The sequence below is a fragment of the Montipora foliosa genome, chromosome 1, assembly GCF_036669935.1.
Source record: "Montipora foliosa isolate CH-2021 chromosome 1, ASM3666993v2, whole genome shotgun sequence".
Lineage (NCBI taxonomy): Eukaryota > Metazoa > Cnidaria > Anthozoa > Scleractinia > Acroporidae > Montipora > Montipora foliosa.
In genome coordinates, this window is record NC_090869.1 from 67,657,569 (window position 1) to 67,677,568 (window position 20,000).

The following is a 20,000-nucleotide window of genomic DNA, read 5'->3' on the forward strand; positions in this document are numbered from 1 at the left end:
AGGAACTTGATTCCTGTTAATTGCTGTTGGCTTTAAGATAGTGACGATCTTTTGGGTTTTTCTCCTCTCACACCTCAGAATGTCGCTTTTCGTGAGCTTGCATCATGAATTTTTGTTGTTGAATTTTCTGTTGAAGTAATTGCAGCAATTCATCTCTCGCCACATCCAAATTTTGGAATATCTTGAATGGGTTGTAGAAAAAACGTTTAAAACCTGAAAGTAACAAAGTCCTGTTCAAACAATATCGACAGTTGAATTAATCCCATCCTCGTCGCCAAAAATCTGTTGTGTTCTTCACCTCACAGTGATTTTACAAACACAGTTTAATTTAAACGGAAAACATCCAACATTCAACATCCAGCCTTTCACATAGAGCAAAAAGCAATATATATATATATATATATATATACATATTCTTAAATCCTAAAGGAATACAGGGGTAACAATGCAATCAAGGATCCATTCAATCGAACAAAGCATCAAAGTTGTACACAATTGTACACAACGATCAGTCTACACAATACTGAATCAGTTCCACAACACCTGGGGTAGTAATTTATTCATGCCGGTGTCTACCATTAAAACACCTGGCCTCGGTTGTTCAAAAGGTGGATAACTCTATCCACCGGATAAATCACTATCCATTGGATTCGCGCAATAGGCCATTTCCGAGTTCATGTCTGCCTCCTCTTCAAAGCGAGTCTAAGTGCGAAGTTTTTGTGATGGTAATTAGTTCTACTTTACATATGAATGAAACTTAACTTTCATAACAAAAACTTCGCACTTAGACTCGCCTTGAAGAGGAGGTAGACATGAACTCGGAAATGCCCTATTGGTCTCGCTATTGCTTATCCACTGGATAGTGATTTATCCGGCAGATAGCGCTATCCATAGTTTGAACAACTGGAGCCTGGCCTTGGTTGTTCAAAAGGTGGATAGCGCTATCCAACGGATAAATCACTATCCAGCCGATTAACACTATCAAAACCAATGGAGTTATCAAGTGGATAGCGCTATCCACCTTTTGAACAACCGGGGCCCGGAGATTGGTAACTAAAGCCTGGTTTCCATATGATCTGCAACGGTCTGCGACCATCGGAAGCTGTCTGCGTCGGTCTTATCGCAGACGAACGTAACAGCAGGCAAATACGTAAAAATATCGAAGAACCGTTACCACGTTTTTATCCGTCGAAGACAGCAGTTCAGTCTTTCGAAAGCTCATAGCCTTTTTAAACTTTTTACCAGAGAACGATTATACTTATTTCTTAGCAGGCAAATGTTTTCATTTAAATCTGAAGCGATCGCAGACAAAGCAAGGAGAAAAAGGAGCGCACTTCCTTAAGGTCTGATTGGGCGTGTTTCAAGGCTCTTGAGTGAGGCTCCTGGCTCTTTAGTGAGGCTCCAGCACTTGGCTAAGTAGCCTGACTTCTGGCTGTTATACACAATTGTGGTCTCATTCACACAGAAGCCCTTCCAGCTAATCCTGCCAAGCCGACCACATGCTGGAAAGGTCAGACCACAACACCGGGAACACTGTCCCATACTCTTTTCGAATAGTGTGTGGGATCTTTAACGTCCCACAGAGTTAATGACAAGGGTTGTGAGACGGGATCTGTGTTGTTATTGAAGGCGCGTAACAAGGAGTCAAGAACAGGAGCTTCCAGTGTTTAATTATACGGTATGTACAATGCGATCGCCAGAGGTTAACTGCTTGTCTAATATCAGATACACGTGTCACGAAATACGAGCGAGGCTACAAAGCTAACTGGGAATTGAAAGTTAATCCCACATCCCCCTTTCTAGACATTTAAATCTTGAATAATTCTGAAATATATAGTTCTTGAGTATATATACAGTTCTAGTTGAAACCTAGTCTCTTAGGAGGGTTTATGTGTCTCCCGAAACGAGTAGTGGTAACGGGAGTTGAACCGCACGATTGTTTAGGTGAACTCGAGACATAGGATTTGGTCTCTAAAACCCGCTCTTTTGATGTGACGGCTGGGGCTGGAGAGGGGTTTAGTGATGAGATCATTTCTTTTGGATTTGGAGTCAAATGCCGCCTGTTCCTTCGTACAACTGCATTACTATCGGTCTCGACAAAATAGGAACGAGGCTCGGAACTTTGGTTTACAACAACTGCATTCTCTTTTCTGTCTGGGATATAGACTCTGTCACCAGTTGCAAGAGGACTTAGCTCTCTAGCTGCGTGACGCTTGTTGTACCCGTTCGTTTGTTTTGCCTTGATTTGGTCTTCCTTTTCTCTCAGTTTATCTAACTCTGGCCATTTGGGTGCCAGTTTGGACGGAATCACAGGCAAGGTTGTGCGCAATATCCTTCCCATGCTCAATTCAGCTGGGCTGTAACCGTTCTCCAGTGGAGTGGCTCTGTACGCAAGCATGGCTTCCTACGGATCTTTGGCCTTGGTAAGAAGGTTCTTCATAGTTTGGACCATACGTTCGGCTTCACCGTTGCTTTGAGGATACTTCGGACTGCTTGTGGTTTGCGTAAATCCCCATTCATGAGCAAACCTTGAAAATTCCGCTGAGGAATATTGTGGTCCATTATCAGAGACAACGGTTTCTGGAATCCCATGACGTGCGAAGACTGCTTTAAGGTGATCGATCACTTCCTGTGATGTTGATTTGCGTAATACACCAATTTGACCCCAACAGTGGTATTAGCGGCTTGTGGTCTGTTTCGATTTTGAACTCTTTTCCGAGGATGTAGTCTGCAAACTTTTCGCATGCCCATGTAGTTGCCAGGGCTTCCTTTTCTATCTGAGCATATCTTTGTTCTGTGGAAGTCAACGATCTTGAAGCATATGCTGTAGCCTTTGTGGAGCCATCGTCTTGAACTTGTAACAGCACCGCGCCTAATCCATATGATGAGGCATCGGCAGAGACTATGGTATCCTTTTCTGGACAGTAGTGAGCAAGAACTGGTGCTTGGCTCATGTCGTTCTTCAGACGTTGAAAGGCGGTTTCTTGCGCCGGGCCCCAGTGCCATTCATTTTTGCTCGAAAGGAGATCTCGAAGTGGACTTGTTTTATCCGAGAGATTTTTGATAAACTTCTGCTGATGATTTATCATTCCGAGAAATCCTCTTAGCTCGGGAACATTCTGTGGGCTTTCCATCTTTGCAATTGCTGCTGTCTTATCCCTGTCTGGACCAATCCCTGGGCGCTTAGCGTGTGGCCCGCGAACTTAAGATGTCTTCTTGAAAATTCGCACTTTTCGGGATTTAAGGTAATTCTTGCCTTTGTCAGTCTTCGTAGCACTGCTTCAAGTCGATCATCGTGCTGTTCTTGGGTCTTCCCGTGTACCAGGATATCATCCATGATGCAAATTACACGTTCCAGGCCCTCTAACTCGGTCAGCATTCTCTTCTGGAATCGTTCCGGTGCTGATTTCAAACCAAAAGGAAGTCGTTGGAAGCAATATCTACCGAAGGGGGTTAGGAACGTGGTAAGAAGTTGAGAATTTTCTGCCAGTTTTTCCTGCCAGAAGCCTGAATTTGCATCTAGCTTCGTGAATAGCGTGGAATCTCCGATCTCTCCAAGGAGGGAGTCAATCTTCAGAAGAGGGTATGTTTCCCTACATACGCTTTCATTTAGCTTCGTCAGATCTACACATATTCGGACTTTTCCGTTTGGCTTAGGGACTGTGACCATCCCTCCGCACCACTCTGTTGGCTGCTCGACTTTCCTGATAACCCCATGTTTTTCCATTCTTGCCAGTTCCGCTTTCACTTTGGTCTTCATAGGCAAAGGGATGCGTCTGGGAGTAGTTATGGCGAATGTTTTGGCGTTTGGCTTCAAATGGATTTCATATTCTCCGTCCAGTTCTCCGAGTCCATGGAAAAGTTGCGGGTACTTTGCTTTGATTTGTTCTTCAAAACACTGGCCTTGGATATCGTTTATCCTGGCGATTAAATTTAATTTTTCAATGGCTGGTCGTCCAAGAAGAGGCTCTTTTAAACCTTTGACGACATAGATATCTTCAGTCACGCAAGTGTCACCTAGTGAGATATCTTTACGAATGGTGCCGACTACTCGAAGCCCTGTTTGATCAGCCGCGTATAACTTTTTGGAAATGCCCTGAAGTCGGCCTAAACGGTGTTTTGAATGACAGTTACGTCAGCGCCAGTATCGATTTTGAAATTGATTGTCGCTTTTCCGATTACCAAACTTGTTTGCCATTTCTTGCTGTTTCCAAATGTGTTGACAGATGTGCCAATAGTCATTACCGATATGTCATCGTCAGAGTCGTTATCTACTCTGTGAATGCGTTTCGAAGATTTGCATACTTTTGTGCAGTGTCCCTTCTTCTTGCATAAGTTGCACGTAGCATCTTTGGCTGGACAACGATAAGGAGGATGACTTGGCTGAGTGCCTCATTTGTGGCAAGGCTTCTGTGTTTGTGTTTTCGCTGGGGACTTTTTCTCTGCTTTCGGATAACTCTGTTTGGGTTGTTGAAATTTCTTGTTATGAACTTCCGATACGTCAACGCTTGTGCTTACGTTGTTTTGAAGAATCTGATCCTGTTGTTTTGTGGTTTCTGCTGATTTGGCTTGTGAAATCACCTGATCGAGGGTTAAGTCGTCATTTGCCATCAAAACGAACTGCGTTCTTCCGAAGACTAATGTAACTTTCCGTTAACCCTTTAAAGTGATCCTTGAATTCCTGTTTTCAAACGTTGTGTTATCGCTTGATAACTTGAAGCTCTGATAGACATCGACGGCGTTATTTCCCATGACATATAATAGGGTATTAATTCGCACTTTATCTGACAAGCCATCGCGTTGTGAGGCTGTTTTGAATAACTCATAGCGCGAAATCCATTGATTCCAGTAATCTGTTTTCGGATTGAAATATACTGGAGGAGGAATACTTAAATTTGTAGCTGCCGTGGCCATCGTCGGACCTTGTTGATGGCTCTTGTGCAGTAAACCCTGCGAAGAAGTTGTTTCCTCTGTCATTACAATGACGTGCTTGGAATACTTGGCGTGTTTGTTTCCTCCGTTTTTGTTCCTGTCCTAGTATCTGCAGTTTTGGGCATTCACGCGAAATTTTGTGAAGGTAGACTTGCTACTTTGAAATCCCCACTTCTGACACCATGTGTTGTTATTGAAGGCGCGTAGCAAGGAGTCAAGAACAGGAGCTTATACGGTATGTACAATGCGATCGCCAGAGGTCAACTGCTTGTCTATTATCAGATACACGTGTCATGAAATACAAGCGTGGCTACAAAGCTAACTGGGAATTGAAAGCTAATCCCACAGGACCTCCTGCTTATCGTCCTTATCCGAGAAGACTAGAGAGTCTAACTATTTGCAGATGTAATTACAAAGGCAGCACTTTCTCCTCAGTTATTTAAAGACCATGAGTGTTGGTCCGGCCGGAGTTGAACTCACGACCTCCCGCGTGACAGCCCGGTGCTCAACCAACTGAGCCACCGGTGCGCGGTGTCGATCAATAGTGTCGAACAATAGTGTCGCCGATAGGACACAGATCATCTCAGATACACGTTTCCATTAAAAATTGTCTTAGTCGGAAGCGTCGTAATGGTCTGGAAAGTAGAACTAGATTCAAATTTCCCGATCATCCAGACCGTGTGCCGCAGATCGCCGCAGACGCCGGGGACAGATGTTTCCATATGTCTGCGACGTGGCGTAGACTTATCGGTGATCGTGTCGCAGACCGATCGCAGACCGTTGCAGATCATATGGAAACCAGGCTTTAAAGCCAAGTCTGCCTGTGTCTCTTTGATTAGGTAAGCAAATGTTAATATTGTTGTACTTTTTTAATTTGGTTTAAAGAGTCGCTATTAGTATCACTGTGATAAATTTTTGCTCTCAAAACCATGCCCAGTGCGGTACTTATCGGGCTTAAGTAAAAGTGAACTGTGCTGAATATTTCTTTTTCTCGCCTCACGGTTTTTTTCCTGGTTGTAGATTGAATGATAATTGAGTGAGAACGTCTTTCATCAGCAAAATAATATATGTTAATCTCTGCTTCCTTTTTGTTTAAATGTCTCTGAAGAAGTTGAGCAACAACTGGTTAACCAAACTGCCGGAGAAAGCTGGCACCGTCTACTTTGGAGATTTATTCTTCGATTCTGACTCGGGAATACTCGGAAAATATCCGAGTGCTCCTTTGCAGGAGACGAAGCAACGACCTTCCGATTACTAATTCGGATGCTCTACCACTGAGCTATCGGAGACTCGCAAGAGCTAGGACTCGGAGACCCCCCAAATTAATACTGTGAAAATGGTGTGTTTTGGCATTCAAGCGGCTTCATCCGTGACTCTGTTGTGATCCCAAGGTCAAACTGTGGGAAAGGAATGTAATTCGGGTAAGCAGGTGTTTGTTGGGAAGAGATGAAATGTCACTAACTAAAAACGACTGCGACGAAGGTTATTAGATGGGACCAGGGAAAGTTAATCGTTGGAATTAATATTGACTAATCCCTCCCGTCACGGATTTATACAAGTAAATCTCTTATAAGTAGTTCGAATAGTTCATATTAAGCTCCTTTTTTCCGTGCTCCCTGCTGAAGCCCTCCACTGGCCGTTCATGCCCAGCGGGTCTGTCTGCAAAATAAATGTTGTTGAATACTGAAGAAAAAGGAAGTTCAACGTTTAAATCATGAACTAATCAAGTTTAATCCCTAACTAAAGTACACATTCGTTCTTTATACGATGTCTATCTTGCACTTGTACATTATTTTAAGTACCGTAACTTTACTTTTATTTTTAAATAACGCTTTATACAGCTATGGCTCAACTTGCCCGTGCTTAATTAAGGCCTTTGGGTAGTCTATTTGCAAAAAAAAGTTACCTCTAGTTTTTCTCCTGAGTAAATATGCAAGAAGTAAGGATTTGGGCAAGTTAAAAACCATTCGCTGGAACTTGTCAATATTTTCAATCTTACATCTTTTTAGCGCTATCAACAACGCAGCTATCACAAGAATTTGGTCAGCACTGCCTACAAATGGCATATTATATGGTAACATGGTGAATACAGTGTAACAAGTCATTTAAAAATTTAGAATTTCCGTTCAGTTTGGGAAGACGTGCGCAAAAGCAGCAAGTGTTCCACTCAAAACGCCTTCCATGAGATTACACAACGTCATTTCACAACTCACAAATCTCTCTCCCATAGTCTCTGTTATTTTCTCGCGTACTTTAGAATCCCACAGGGTTTTTTTTAAGCCACATCCCCTCGTTTATATTAGGCTTATATGCAGAGGCAACCCGCAGTGCATATTTTCATATCCGTTGCAGAGGACGAAAAACGTAACGACTTGTGGTGTAAGTTTCTTGTTTCTAGCTCTGTTGGGTTGTAGAGGCTTTTGAAACTACTTTTGTTCTGGATATTAATTTTTTACTGTTGATTTATTGAGACACTTCAGAGATTAAGGCTATGCTCAAGCTGTAACATTTTCGTATAACACTAGCAATTAATCTTATCTGGTTATTTCCAGAAGTTTTTTGCAGCTTTTTATGACACAAGGATATATGACCCTCCCCCCCCCCCCCCCCACCCCCAGCCACCCCCTTCCCACGGTGAAGACCGATATTGGCTTACAAACATGATCTTAGGGTCCTCGTTCCAGGCGGCTTGGTATGACCAAAAAGAGCTGATTCCCTTTCAGATCGTTTTCTACCATAAGTCCATGATCGAACACTTTAGTTTTGTTTAGGAAATAAGCCCTGTTATAAGAACTAATAGAGTGTTTTCACGGCGTGTGGCCAAGTTAGTGTACCCAACTAATCCTCCGGGAATTGAGCTCTATTATCATGCAAACGTTTTCTTTTGTTTCGGTGGAAAAACAAGGTTACTGATCACGTGAGGGAAAACACTCTATAGGCCATTTCGGAGTTCGTGCCTGCCTCCTCTTCAAAGCGAGTCCAAGTGCGAAGTTGTTCTTATGAAAAGTAGTCTTCATTCATGTTAAAAGTAAAACTAATTACCATCACTCGCTTTAAAGAGAAGGCAGACATAAACTCGGAAATGGCTTATTGCTATCAAAGTGAACTCGTTCTCAAAAAAAAGAGATCGAATGATCTCAGAGGTGGTGAATTACACGGGTCACGTGATCACGAGTAACTGTTGAACATTTCGTGATAGGTGGTAATTTTGTCTCCCTCATCAGCAACACTTCTAGCCGCTACACGCCAATTGTCTCACCCTTCGACCAATATTTCTTGCAGCCAAGCCCATTGTTATATTTCTAATCATCTTCACCAACACTTGCAAATTGGATTGAACGGCTCCAGCAAGGGCAAAAATACTCTTCTTGAAACATCTGTCTTTCATTGTGTTACGTTGATTGACTCTTACATTTTATGAAGAGCGCAAAGTCGGATCGGATATACACTTCATTTCCAGGTGTACGGTAAGCTTGCCTATTGTGGAAAATGTAAGGGCTTTCTTTTGGAAATACCAAAACTACAAGAATTTAAACGTTAATTGCTTCAATCTTCTAGTGGTTTGCATGGAATATCTTTCGGATTCGCTGGCTGTATTGGCAGAGGAGTCAAAGAGACATTGCCCGAAGAGCCACCGTTTTGGGAAACACAGAGTGTATTCGTGAAAGAGCCATCAGTGTTCGTGGGAGAGCTATCTATAAATTTCTCTTTTCAGTTCCTTGAAAGGTAACTATAGTTGGAATATCAATGGATTCTCGCATGGTTGTTTCACCAGTCTCGTCATCTAGAGAATCCGCCTTTAAACGATGCACCAACTGAAAAAAAAAAACAATTAATTCAAAATTAATTAGTTTTTTGACCAGTTTAAATTCAGAATTGTAGCACTCTGTGGGGATCAAGCAATTAAACCGCTTAGTTGAAGAGCCTGATTTCTTTTGTGTGCATTAAAATAAAGACTGTTTCAGGCAGGTTGGTTGATCAACTTTTTCAACAGGCAAAAATTTATCAGACCATTAGTGTAGGTAATCACATGATTTCGAGTGCAATTTGGAATAAATAAGCACGAGTAAATTTTTTCAAAGCCGAACAAAATTGAACGAGCCCATAGGGCGAAGTTTTTGAAAAAGAAATTACGAGTGCTTATTCATTCCAAATTGTACGAGAAAATTCCTGTGATTCCTTATTAATAATATTCGTGAAAAAATCTCGAGATGACTTTGTCTTAAATAAGCAGAAGCAACGCACGCGTCACGCAATCATTTGAAAATTACGCCATCCAGGGCCTGCATTTGGTTGGCTATCTGTGACGTTCTTTGATCATTGACCAATCAGAATGCTTGGTTTTTTACCTCTGTTTCCACTGAATTACCGATGTTTTGTGTTACCCGGGGAAACTGCAATAAGAAGTAATAAGAGTGCACTTCCCTCCAACCAATGTGGCCTGGCTCTAAACCCAAGGAACACTAGTACTATCCTCTTTATATAAATTTTAAAAAAGTTAAACAGTGATAAAGGCATTGGTAGTAGCCACTATCGCTTTTTTGAAGGCGGGCGTGGTTTAAACTGTTTTCCTTGCTCAACTTGAGCTGGACCAGGGTGGGAACTGATTCCTTCTGAGAATTGATTCTAATTCCCACCTTGGTCAGAGTTTTTCTTTGTCCTTGTGTAGGCCATTTCCCTTTCCAGGGCTAACTCTATGATGTATTATAGGAATAGCACTCAAAAGTATACTCCGATCTAATGTTTATGGAGCAGAGATGGCGCAATGGTGAGAGCACTCGCCTCCCACCAACGTGGCCCGAGCTCGATTCCCAGACTTGGCGTCACATGAGGGTCGAGTTTGTTGGTTCTCTGCTCTGCTCCGGGAGGCTTTTCTCCGGGTACTCCGGTTTTCCTCAAAGGCAAGCTATGAGCTAATGAGATTACTTGGAACCATGTTCCCAATTAGCGAGAGGATCATTTCTCACTCGTTTATTATTACTGACTCTAAGTGGGAGACATTTCTGTTGAAATATAAGTGCTACTTGGTCAACGTTTGAAAAAAAAAGTACCCCTCCTAGTTAGATTTGTGTGTTCTTACCTTTGGCAAAAAGATTAAAGATATCGTTGTCGTAGCAGGGAATATTATGCACAAGCTGAGCACAGCGTACAATTCTTTGTATTGCGTATCATCCAAAATGACGGATAAGAAAGCACCAATCGTGGATAAGAAAACCACGTTGTACACACAAATACCAATGACACGCGAGTCGTTCAGGTGGGCGTAAACGACATTCCTTGTCTCGTAAGCGAGAAACAGGCCATAAAGCAATAGTATTCCTTTGTACGCAAAGATCAGAGTCAACCACAGCGGTAACTTAGTTGCCTTGCAGATATTCAGTTTATGTTCGATGATCTCGAACGGGTTATTTGGATTTCGCTGCAACAAAATGCGTAAGAATTGGCACAAGTCGACACTCATTTCAAGATTCTCCTCCAACCACAAAAAAAAAAAAAAAATTATTCGGTCGATCAGTCAGCCAGTTAGTTAGCCATTGGATCTTTCAGTGAGACAGTAAGTCAGTCAGTTAGTGTGTCAGACGTAGGTCAGTAATTGAGAAATTATGTTCTTTGATTTGGAACCTATCCTTTCACAGGTAGCCCAAGCTCGATATATGTGTATCTGTACTGTGCTATGTTATACAAGAGTAGAAATATAAGTTTTTGTAAAGGAAAACGTTTTTTCTCAAATTTCCAAAAAATATATTTACCATTTAAAATAAAAAATAGCTTATCTTGCTTCAGTCTTGTGTTTCTTTGCCTCTGATACAGTTTCTGGGTCGATTAATCGACCCAGAAACCATACCAGAGACAAAGAAACACAAGACTGAAGAAAGGTAAGCTTTTTTTTAAATTTTGAATCGTAAATATTCTTTTTGAATTTTGAGAAAAACCCTTTATAGTACAGATACACATATATTGAGCTTCGGATACCTGTGATCCTTTCGATCTTTCAGGGTCAAAATGCACAAAAAAAAAAACAATGAGGACGAGACGGCATTCATTACAAAATCCTCCTCCAACCACAACATTCATTTCTATTCGACTCAGTCAGTTGGTCAGTGTGTCGATCGGTAGCCTGCGTGGCAAGGGTAAGTAAATTAATTTTTCTGGCCCCGCGAGGAACTGAAGGCAAACAAAGCAAAATTGGAGGGCGGGAAGAGAGGAGAAGGAAACACTTGCGGACAAACCCCTCGATTTTGAAAAACTCCCGTTCGCACACAAACGGAGCTCGTAATTGGCTTGGCTAAGTCGCATATTATTGACAATTGTCGAGCAAAGGTCTGACATGGCTAAAGCGGAAGACGTGATCAATTAAAGCAAGTTAAAACCCAAACCTTTAAATTTTCTCTTCTAACGGGGATTTAGTCATGAGTTGCGACAAGAACAAAAGTCGTCTGTGAAATAGCTCTTCACAAGAACTCTATTTGCTTTGTTCCCCTCAGGATTTAGGAAAATTGCGATCTTTCCAGTTTTAACACTTGCCAAAGAATTCACGACTGTGTTGTCCGCTGAAAGGTATTGCGAACGATCAATTCAATGGGGTTTCGGCTGGCTCCGGCGTAAACAGACTCCTAAAGGATTTAATCTTACGAGGTCCTTGTATTTTGCACCGCTGTGGAACAATGCTGTTGAAATCTTGTCGTGTAATGCCGACGCTTTGGGATATTGCAAAAGCAAGTGCGCCACTATTTGTATTCGTAGCTGTTCCTTTAAATTTAATATCAAGAATATAATACCACATGCGGTAAGAACAAGGTCATACACCACGGAACAGAAAATTCGCACTATCTCTAAGAGTATTCTGTTGGAAAACATATACAGTGATTTCGGCGGGATTGTCAGACAACAACATGCTTTCGAATTTCAGGTACTCTGACATGTCATTGAGAGGAATTTTTGTTCACAGCATTAGCTGCCACAAGTTATAATCACATACTTGCCTTACCAATCATTAAAATCTTACCGTCGCGGGGAATTTACGGCTTCATAGTTGACTGGAAGTCGCCTTAGGTAAGAGCACCTTTTTTTTAACATTGGTCAAGATTATCATTATTTTCCTTTTCCGAGAAGATTTTCCGTTCTTTGTTTTTGTCACTGGAGAAACACTCACGCCGATTTAGGGATCGGACTTCTGCCCTTAGGAGTGTCCAGCAAACCCTCTTTAGTGGAGTTGACTTGCTAATTTTACTTTGTATTGATTCCTGGGCACACGAATACTATATAGTGATCCATGATTTCGAATCTTGCATGCACAAGGTTTTAAATACGACTTGAATACTTTTGACATTTTACCACCTCAAATCCAATTTTCAGGCAGACCTCTGCCGTCTTTTCGACGGATTAAAAGATTTTTCGTTGAAATTGAACCTGCCTGGGTCGCTCAGATTCACTGAGATTTTCCCGCTTTTCCTGTGTTTAAGTTCATTTCCGCTACGGAGACCAAACATTTAATTGGTCAATTTAAGACAGCCGATGACAGCATCAAATCCTGCTTTGCGCATTCAGGCATGACAGGTCAAGTGGGCGGTTTTTTTTCGAATGCACGAGTTTGTCTGCAAGCGTTTCGCCCCTTTTTCGCGCGGTAAAAACATAAAAAATCTTCGATGTTCCCCGCACGGAAACGCTTGCTACGCAGGCTAGTCGATCGGACGTGTTGCTTCATTACTTTTCCTGTATTTTTTTTTGCGTCAACTGACAAAACACAAGTTACATCATACCTCTGTTCTCATTGTGGTTTGATTGTGTTGTAGCGGATCAGCTAGTTCCCATGCCAACAAGGTTACAACGTCAATCAAAACAATTCCACCCACCATGGCAAGCATCGACCAATCAGATAAAGGTCCCAGCTAAAGGATTTAAAAAGTACTTTTTGTTAAAAAGGGAGAATCGATGAATCGAAAATATTCCATTTAGCAATAAACCGCGCACCGGGCTGCCATGCGGGAGTCGTGAGATAAACTCCGGCCGCACCAACACTCAGGGTCTTTAAATAACTGAGGAGAAACTGCTGCTTTTTAATGACCTGTGAAACTGTTAGACTTTCAAGTCTTCTCGGATAAGGACGATAAACCGTAGGGGACGTAAAAGAACCAACACATGTAGTTCCCGGATCTGTCTTCTGTGGTGTGTCATGGTCGGGAGGGTAAATGCTCAAAGATATTAGCTACACCAACCTACTCTAAAATCCGAGGGTAAATAAAATTTAACTATGAACATCATCAAATCAGAAAGGTGAATGTTGATCGCAGTGGACAGTAATGCCTAATTCCTTCTGAATTTTATTAAACAAGGCAGGAAAGCAATCAGCTCATTTCTTACAGACACATTGGGTTACTTACTCATCATATCAGTTTGCTTGTCGGTCGAAACGAATACTTTTTTCCTTCAAGGATAAAGTCATTGAAAACTTTTACGAAAGTCTTTACCTGGCACTATGTCCAGACTATTTTTGTGCTTTTAGCATATTTAAGAGCATAACCGTAGACATTAATACGTAGTTCCCCATGATTTCTCCCATTTTCCGCTATCTTTTTCCTGATTCTAAGCGTATGTAAGAAAAATATATGCTTTCTGTCTACTTGCTTCTTGTCATTTTCCTGTTAGCAGGGGTCTATTTTCTTTTGCGTTCACTATGCTGACGAGTATGGGAAAAGAGACCTCTGCCATGGGTCGAAATTCACTGTGTTGAGCATGCGCGGTACGTGGTTACTTAGCGACCGAATCCTTACAGTCAGCAGACATATCATGGGGCGTGTGTTTTGAACAGCGCCGTCCAGTTTCGACCCATGGCAGAGGTCTTTTTCCCGCAATGGTCAATCCAGCGAACGGGAAAAAAAAGAAGACCTCTGCAGCAGGGAACCTGTCCTTCTGAACAATGAGAGACTGAAGTAATTACCCGCACTTTAAGACGCTTGTTCGTGAAAATCTTATAAATTCTCCACGTCTTAATGAACATAGCACCAAACGCCAATGAAAAACCTATGTTCAAGATCCATGCGCGGGTCTGCAAAGAAAAGGGATCCAATATATGCTGTGAAACAAATCTCCTTCCATATTTTTCACCATACGAGTAATATGGATGCACTAAACTATTTCAGGAATATGTATTTCAAACAATATGGTGGAATAAAAAAGGTGCAATTGCCTTAAAGAAAAACAACGATACCAAAAAAAAAAAAAATTACAGTTACCTTACAAACAAGCGGGAAAGTTTTCGTGGGATCTTCGAACACTCGCATCCCGAACAAAAACACTGTAGCCAAGCAGGCGATGCATCCCAGCACCGTGATATCGTTAAACAACGGTGCGGATAACTTAATGAACCTGTTGAACAAGACAAACCTGTCTTTAGAGCAAAAAATCAACCTTGAGGACGTTCGCGCTAATTGTTTGTGCGTAACTTTTATTGCGCTGGTAACGCGACTGTAATATGTCACGCATTACTTCAGGCATTACAAAAACGCCGGGGAAAAAATTTTCAGGTCGGCTAAAGAATGGTTCATTTATTTAAACGTTAAAGAGAAAGGACCGAGAGGCTGCTAATCGAGTAGTGGTTAAAAGTTTTGAAAACTCGAGGAAGGTTAGTTTTTAATAGTCAGCGACGTTGCGTAAATTTAATGGGGTTGGTTTCTAAAAATGTCTTTATTACGTTACGAACTTCTTAGTTCAAAATAAATTCATGTTTTGAAATTAGGGCATTTCTCCCTTGCCGTTTTCTAAGAAACAAAGTCGGTGACCCCCCAAGTTTTTATTTTTATTTTTGGAATAAGTAATTTATGACCTAACTTCAGGCGAGAAATGAAACAAATTTAAATGCCGGAAGATTTTCGCGCGAACGTCCTTAAGAACAGGGTTTGCCATCGCCTTTGATTCATGGAATGGCCTTCACTCGTAGCTTAAATTGGTTTCTTACCTTCTCTGCTAGAGAGGTTCCTCTCCCGGGACTCCGCTAATTTCCATGTTTCATCAAACAACACCATTCTATTTGGCCCCCTTCGGTCAGATGTAATTTGATCTATAATCAGTCCCCCAATTATCAAAGCAATTGTGCTACGCAAACTTGCGACTTTATAAAAGAGATTATGTAAGAGCGAAAATCAACCTATAAATTGCGCTTTGCTTTTACGAAGAAAGCTGTGTTCACTAGCAGCTGGAGATAATTGAATCGTCCATTGTAAAAAGGGAAAAAAACCTAAATTAAGACATTTAAAACGAAATTTAAATGCCAATGCTTTCGGTGACTTATTTTATACATGTGACATGTGCAAGTACATTTTCCACACTCTCCACCCCTTTGCCACATCATCGGCAGCTCTCGCCTCGCTGGTACTGTAATCTTTGGCACAACCGATGGTAAAGCTCTCGTAGACCTGACATTGTGAGTTGGTGCGTTTCTCCAAAGGTACCGACGATGATGATGTTGATAATGATGATGATGATGATGATGATGATGATGATGATGATGATGATGTTTTTACCACTTTGCCATGGAAGGTACGACTCAATCAAATTCCATTTAAGCCTGACTTTTCGGGGTTTTCTTTCTTTCTTTCTTTCCTTCTTTCTTCTTGTTACTGCTTTCTATCAGCGATAATCTAAAAATGTTCACATGCTTTTTTCCGCAGTTCAAATTTGCATGTCTTTTATATATAGTTTCAACTTTTGAAAACTCGAAGTGAAGCTAAGAGATTGTGAATAAAATATAACACTGCCGCTTATATTGTAAATATAGTTTGTTGGTTCTCTACTCTGCTCCGAGAGGTCTTCCCCTCTCCTCAAAAACCAGCATTTGATTTGATTTGTTCTGATTTCAGTTGATTTGTAGTCTTCCCAATTAGTAGAGCACTCCTGCTGGGCTAAATAACCTTGAGACTTAAATGAAGTGATGATGATGATGATGATCATTATTATATTACTTACAAAACCAAGGATTTATAAATGTGAAAGCTCACTTGAATTTGCGATAGTGTCGGTTAAACACCAGAAAAACAATCCCCATGACAATGCCAAAGCTCGCTGCTGCTGAAAATACCACGAAAAGGTAGTCAGGGATATCGGACATTTTCGTCTTTATTCTTGTGTGATCCGATGGTACGCGATTATCTAAGTAGAAAACACATTTAAAAACGGCTTAGCTTTTTACAAGTGACAAAAAAGCGATGCACAAATCTATTCCAAGACAAACCAGCTCGTCCCAAGCCCCCAACTGGAAACAGCGGCTCTTAAATTGTCCAACAAGTCGAGAACAAGACCCCACCAATGAAAACGAGGGTAGCAAAGACTGATAGAATGAGTTCGACAAAAATTGCAAGTTGCACAGTAGGGTAAGGCCCAAAATACGGCAAAGGTGAATTGACAGAAAAAATAAGGTGAGTACAAAAATACAATGCACCTTAAATTCAAGGTTTTTGCTATCGAGCATAGAGTTTGGGTAGTCATTTATATTCCTTACCTTTCCATAAGGTCTTTTCGCTGCCGTTAAAAAAAATTATCAATGCTCCTCCACTGTTTCTGCTCTGATGTCTTCCAACGTCCACCAGTTTTTTTCCACCGTCTGCAAAGAAATAGCAAAGAAAATTTGATGTAAGGCAATTTTTAGTAATTTGACAACTTTTTTCCGCAATAGATTTCCGCTGAGAAGCTTGTTGACCGAATTGGTGATTAGGTGATAATGGCACGAATTTCGTCGTGTTCTGGTAAGAACTCTCTCCGGGTATCTGTTATATCTCCGTATTCGTTTGCATGATGCCGGCGCAAAATCTCATGCAAGTATGTCATACTATGTGAGGTACCTGGTCAAAGAGGCATAACAGTTTTAAACGTTTTACCGCCATCATCAAATTCTCTTAACTGACATAAGTATCAGTAAGGAGAATTAACATTCAGATATTGGGAGTGAAAGGGACAATAAATGGCGGATTTTGCTTTGTCAAAAGGATTTCCACAATTTGCAGTGGGTGTTCTGGGCTAAAGGTTTAAAACAATGTCAATTTAACCAGCAGGGCAACTAGCCTGTGTACAGCCGCCCGCTCTCCGAAAAAAAAAACACTCGGAGAGGAGCGTCTGTGACTTACCGTTGATAATCGTATTCCATACCACGTGATTTTTCCGGGAATGTGTGGAAAATGATTTGATTGGTTATTACCCATCGATCATTACATCATTGAAACAACGAGTTTTGATTGGATTTTATTTTTATTTCTCCACATCAACACCGTGAGAACCACCGTGAAAGATTTTACGATGACTTCGTGTGTACTTTGAGCACTGTACAAAATACGAATAAAAATCTTTTTGATTGTCAAAGAGGTTTTTCTTTTAAAGTACGAGCGGAATTGTTATCTATGGAGTGTAAAGTGGAAATCGATTCGACGTACATTTGTAGGAATTGTTGTTAACGCAAAAGAAACGAAAGCGCTCTTCACGAGGTGAATATAGCACTACTCAAAAGATTGTCCACTGGAAAACGTCTCCCGCTATTCCTTACCACTCAATGTAATCCCAACGCCTTGCTCAGACCAGCCTAGCCATTCTCAAGCACAATCTACAAAGCGTAATGCCCTGGAAGATTTGAGATGTGGACACGTGCACATCGAGGAAAATAACAGCTCATCGGCAACGATCTGTGCTGCTCTGAAGATCAAAGCCGTACCCGGTTGGAAGGCTTGCAAATACATCCTTTCCTTTAAAGAGTGCTTCTATGCTATAAAGCCAAGGTATCTTAAAACTATCGGAGACGCTCTTCAATGCACGTTTGAAATCTACCTCATTGACCACCATTTTGAGAATTTAGCTCCAACGAAATATGAGCCACGCAAATTTTGGTCAGCGTAGATCACTTAATAATGTGTGCAAAATTATTCCGGAACACGATTACTGACGGTAAATCACAGACGCTCCTCTCCGATTTTTTTTTTCGGAGAGCGAGCGGCTGTACACAGGCTATGAGAGGATTGTTCTTTATGAAGGGTGTACTGCCGATTGGAAAAGCGCTTATTGTCTGGCAGCAAAATGCACTAAAAGCACTAAACTTATAAACTTTCAATACAGATTCCTGCACAGAATTTTACCGACGAACCTTTTTCTAACAAAAATTAAAATAAAACAAGACCCAAATTGTTCCTTCTGTCACAACTATCACGAAAACCCGGCACTTTCAAATGCGTGCGCTCACGATGCAAAATTTGTCCTTTCACTCTTAACACTAGCAAAATATCGGGACCTAAGCGATCTGTTAAGATTACCGATCGTTTCACATGTATCTCCGCAAATGTCATTTATTGCATAACCTGTATTATGTAATAAATTATACATTGGCGAGACAGGTAGACGACTAGGCGACCGATTCCGTGAACACCTTCGCGATGTTGAGAAGAACGACAAAGATGCATCTAAGGCAGTCGCTCGTCATTTTAATCTCCCTAACCACTCCAAACAACACATGGCTATCTGCGGCCTTTCCCTACATCCAGGTACGACGGAAAGCCGCAAGAATCTGGAAGAAAAATTCATCTTCCAAATCGGCACCCTTAATCCCCACGGTATTAACGAACTTAATTAATGTTCTCTTATTTTTCACGTTGCCATGTTACCACCAATAGCGCAGCTCCTACTCTACTATAAAAACTACACACAACCCAACGTTAGCTTTTAGAATCCCAGTACGGTGGTCAATTTACGTTATCAACTCCATTGATAAAGCCGAATTTTTGATATTGAAACTAACTTGCAAGTTATAAAATGCGATCGCAAGTTATAAGTTGCGTTCGCAAATTGTAGGTTGCGATCGCAAGTTAAAAGTCGCGATCGCAAGTCATAAGTTGCGATCGCAAGTTACATGTCGCGATCGCAAGTTATAACTTGCGATCGCAAGTTAGTAATTGCGACGAGACAATCGATGTGTCCCTTATGAGCCACCGTAGAAACAGGAAAACGTGGCTCGACAGATTTGAGAGATGTCTTTTGGTGCGTTAGCGCGTCGTTTTGTAAACTTCATACCTTGGTATTGTTGCAGAATAGTTGTTCGTTGTATGACTTTGCCAGCATCAAAAGACATGGGACCCTATAAGTGAAATGCGACCGTTTGTTTGAGAAGGTGCCAAGAACAAAACCGCGATAACCCAACACTCAGTGTGAAAGAATAACAATATGAGTAATAATGGCATAATGAGGACCATTTTAATTCGAAATATTATGTACAATAGAATTCGAAATCAAAACAATGACTTTAGATTTAGTCTAGAAAATGGTAACCCTATGTACAAAATGCAAGTTTAATTAAAAATGTCTACAAACTAGAATTCTTGATGTCTTCTGGCAAGCTGTTCCAAAGATAACGTGCCGCAAAAGGAAAGGCACGCCGGCCATAAGATTTTAAATTAAAACAAATGAGTAACTTAACAAAAGTAATGAGTGAAAGCCCCGCCTACAAGAGCAATTTTTATATGACAATTTTTATTTGCTCGCGTAGACGAGGAAATTTGGCCAATTCGTTTTATGCGACAACTGTGTTATATATTTTGCTACAGAGCTGGCGTTTTAGCATTTACGTGTTCAAAGATCAATAATAATAATAATAATAATAATAATAATAATAATAATAATAGAATTGACTAAAAGATTTTTAAAACACATGCTAAAAGTGAACGACGTTTCGACGCTACGTTACGCCATTATCAAGTTAAAAAGTAAAAAAGTGAGAGGTGTAAAATTTAATATAATATTTGAAAAAAATACATTAAATGTTTGCGGTCCTATGGGTATAATCCCCAAGGTAAGAAACACAAAAAGATAAAAATAATAATAAATAAATGTACGGTAGTGTCACGTGAACAATTTGGCGCGAATGGAGATTATACCCATAGGACCCGCAAATATTTAAGGTAATTCCTTAGTATTGCATTGCGCATCCCTACTGCGCACGATTTTCGCGTCATTAGCGCGCGCACATGAGCACGTGCGCATACAAAACGTAAGAGATTTCGCTCAAACTAAACCCGATAGCGAAATAAATGCTCCTTTCCTCT

General features: G+C 41.0%; 2 pseudogenes; both read right to left on the reverse strand.

Annotated features, from left to right (window-relative positions):
* LOC137972810 (uncharacterized) overlaps positions 1–2,398 on the reverse strand; it is an 11,055-nt pseudogene extending 8,657 nt beyond the window's left edge.
* Positions 2,399–7,541: 5,143 nt separating this feature from the next.
* Positions 7,542–20,000, reverse strand: part of LOC138006118 (gamma-aminobutyric acid type B receptor subunit 1-like) — a 29,419-nt pseudogene continuing 16,960 nt past the window's right edge.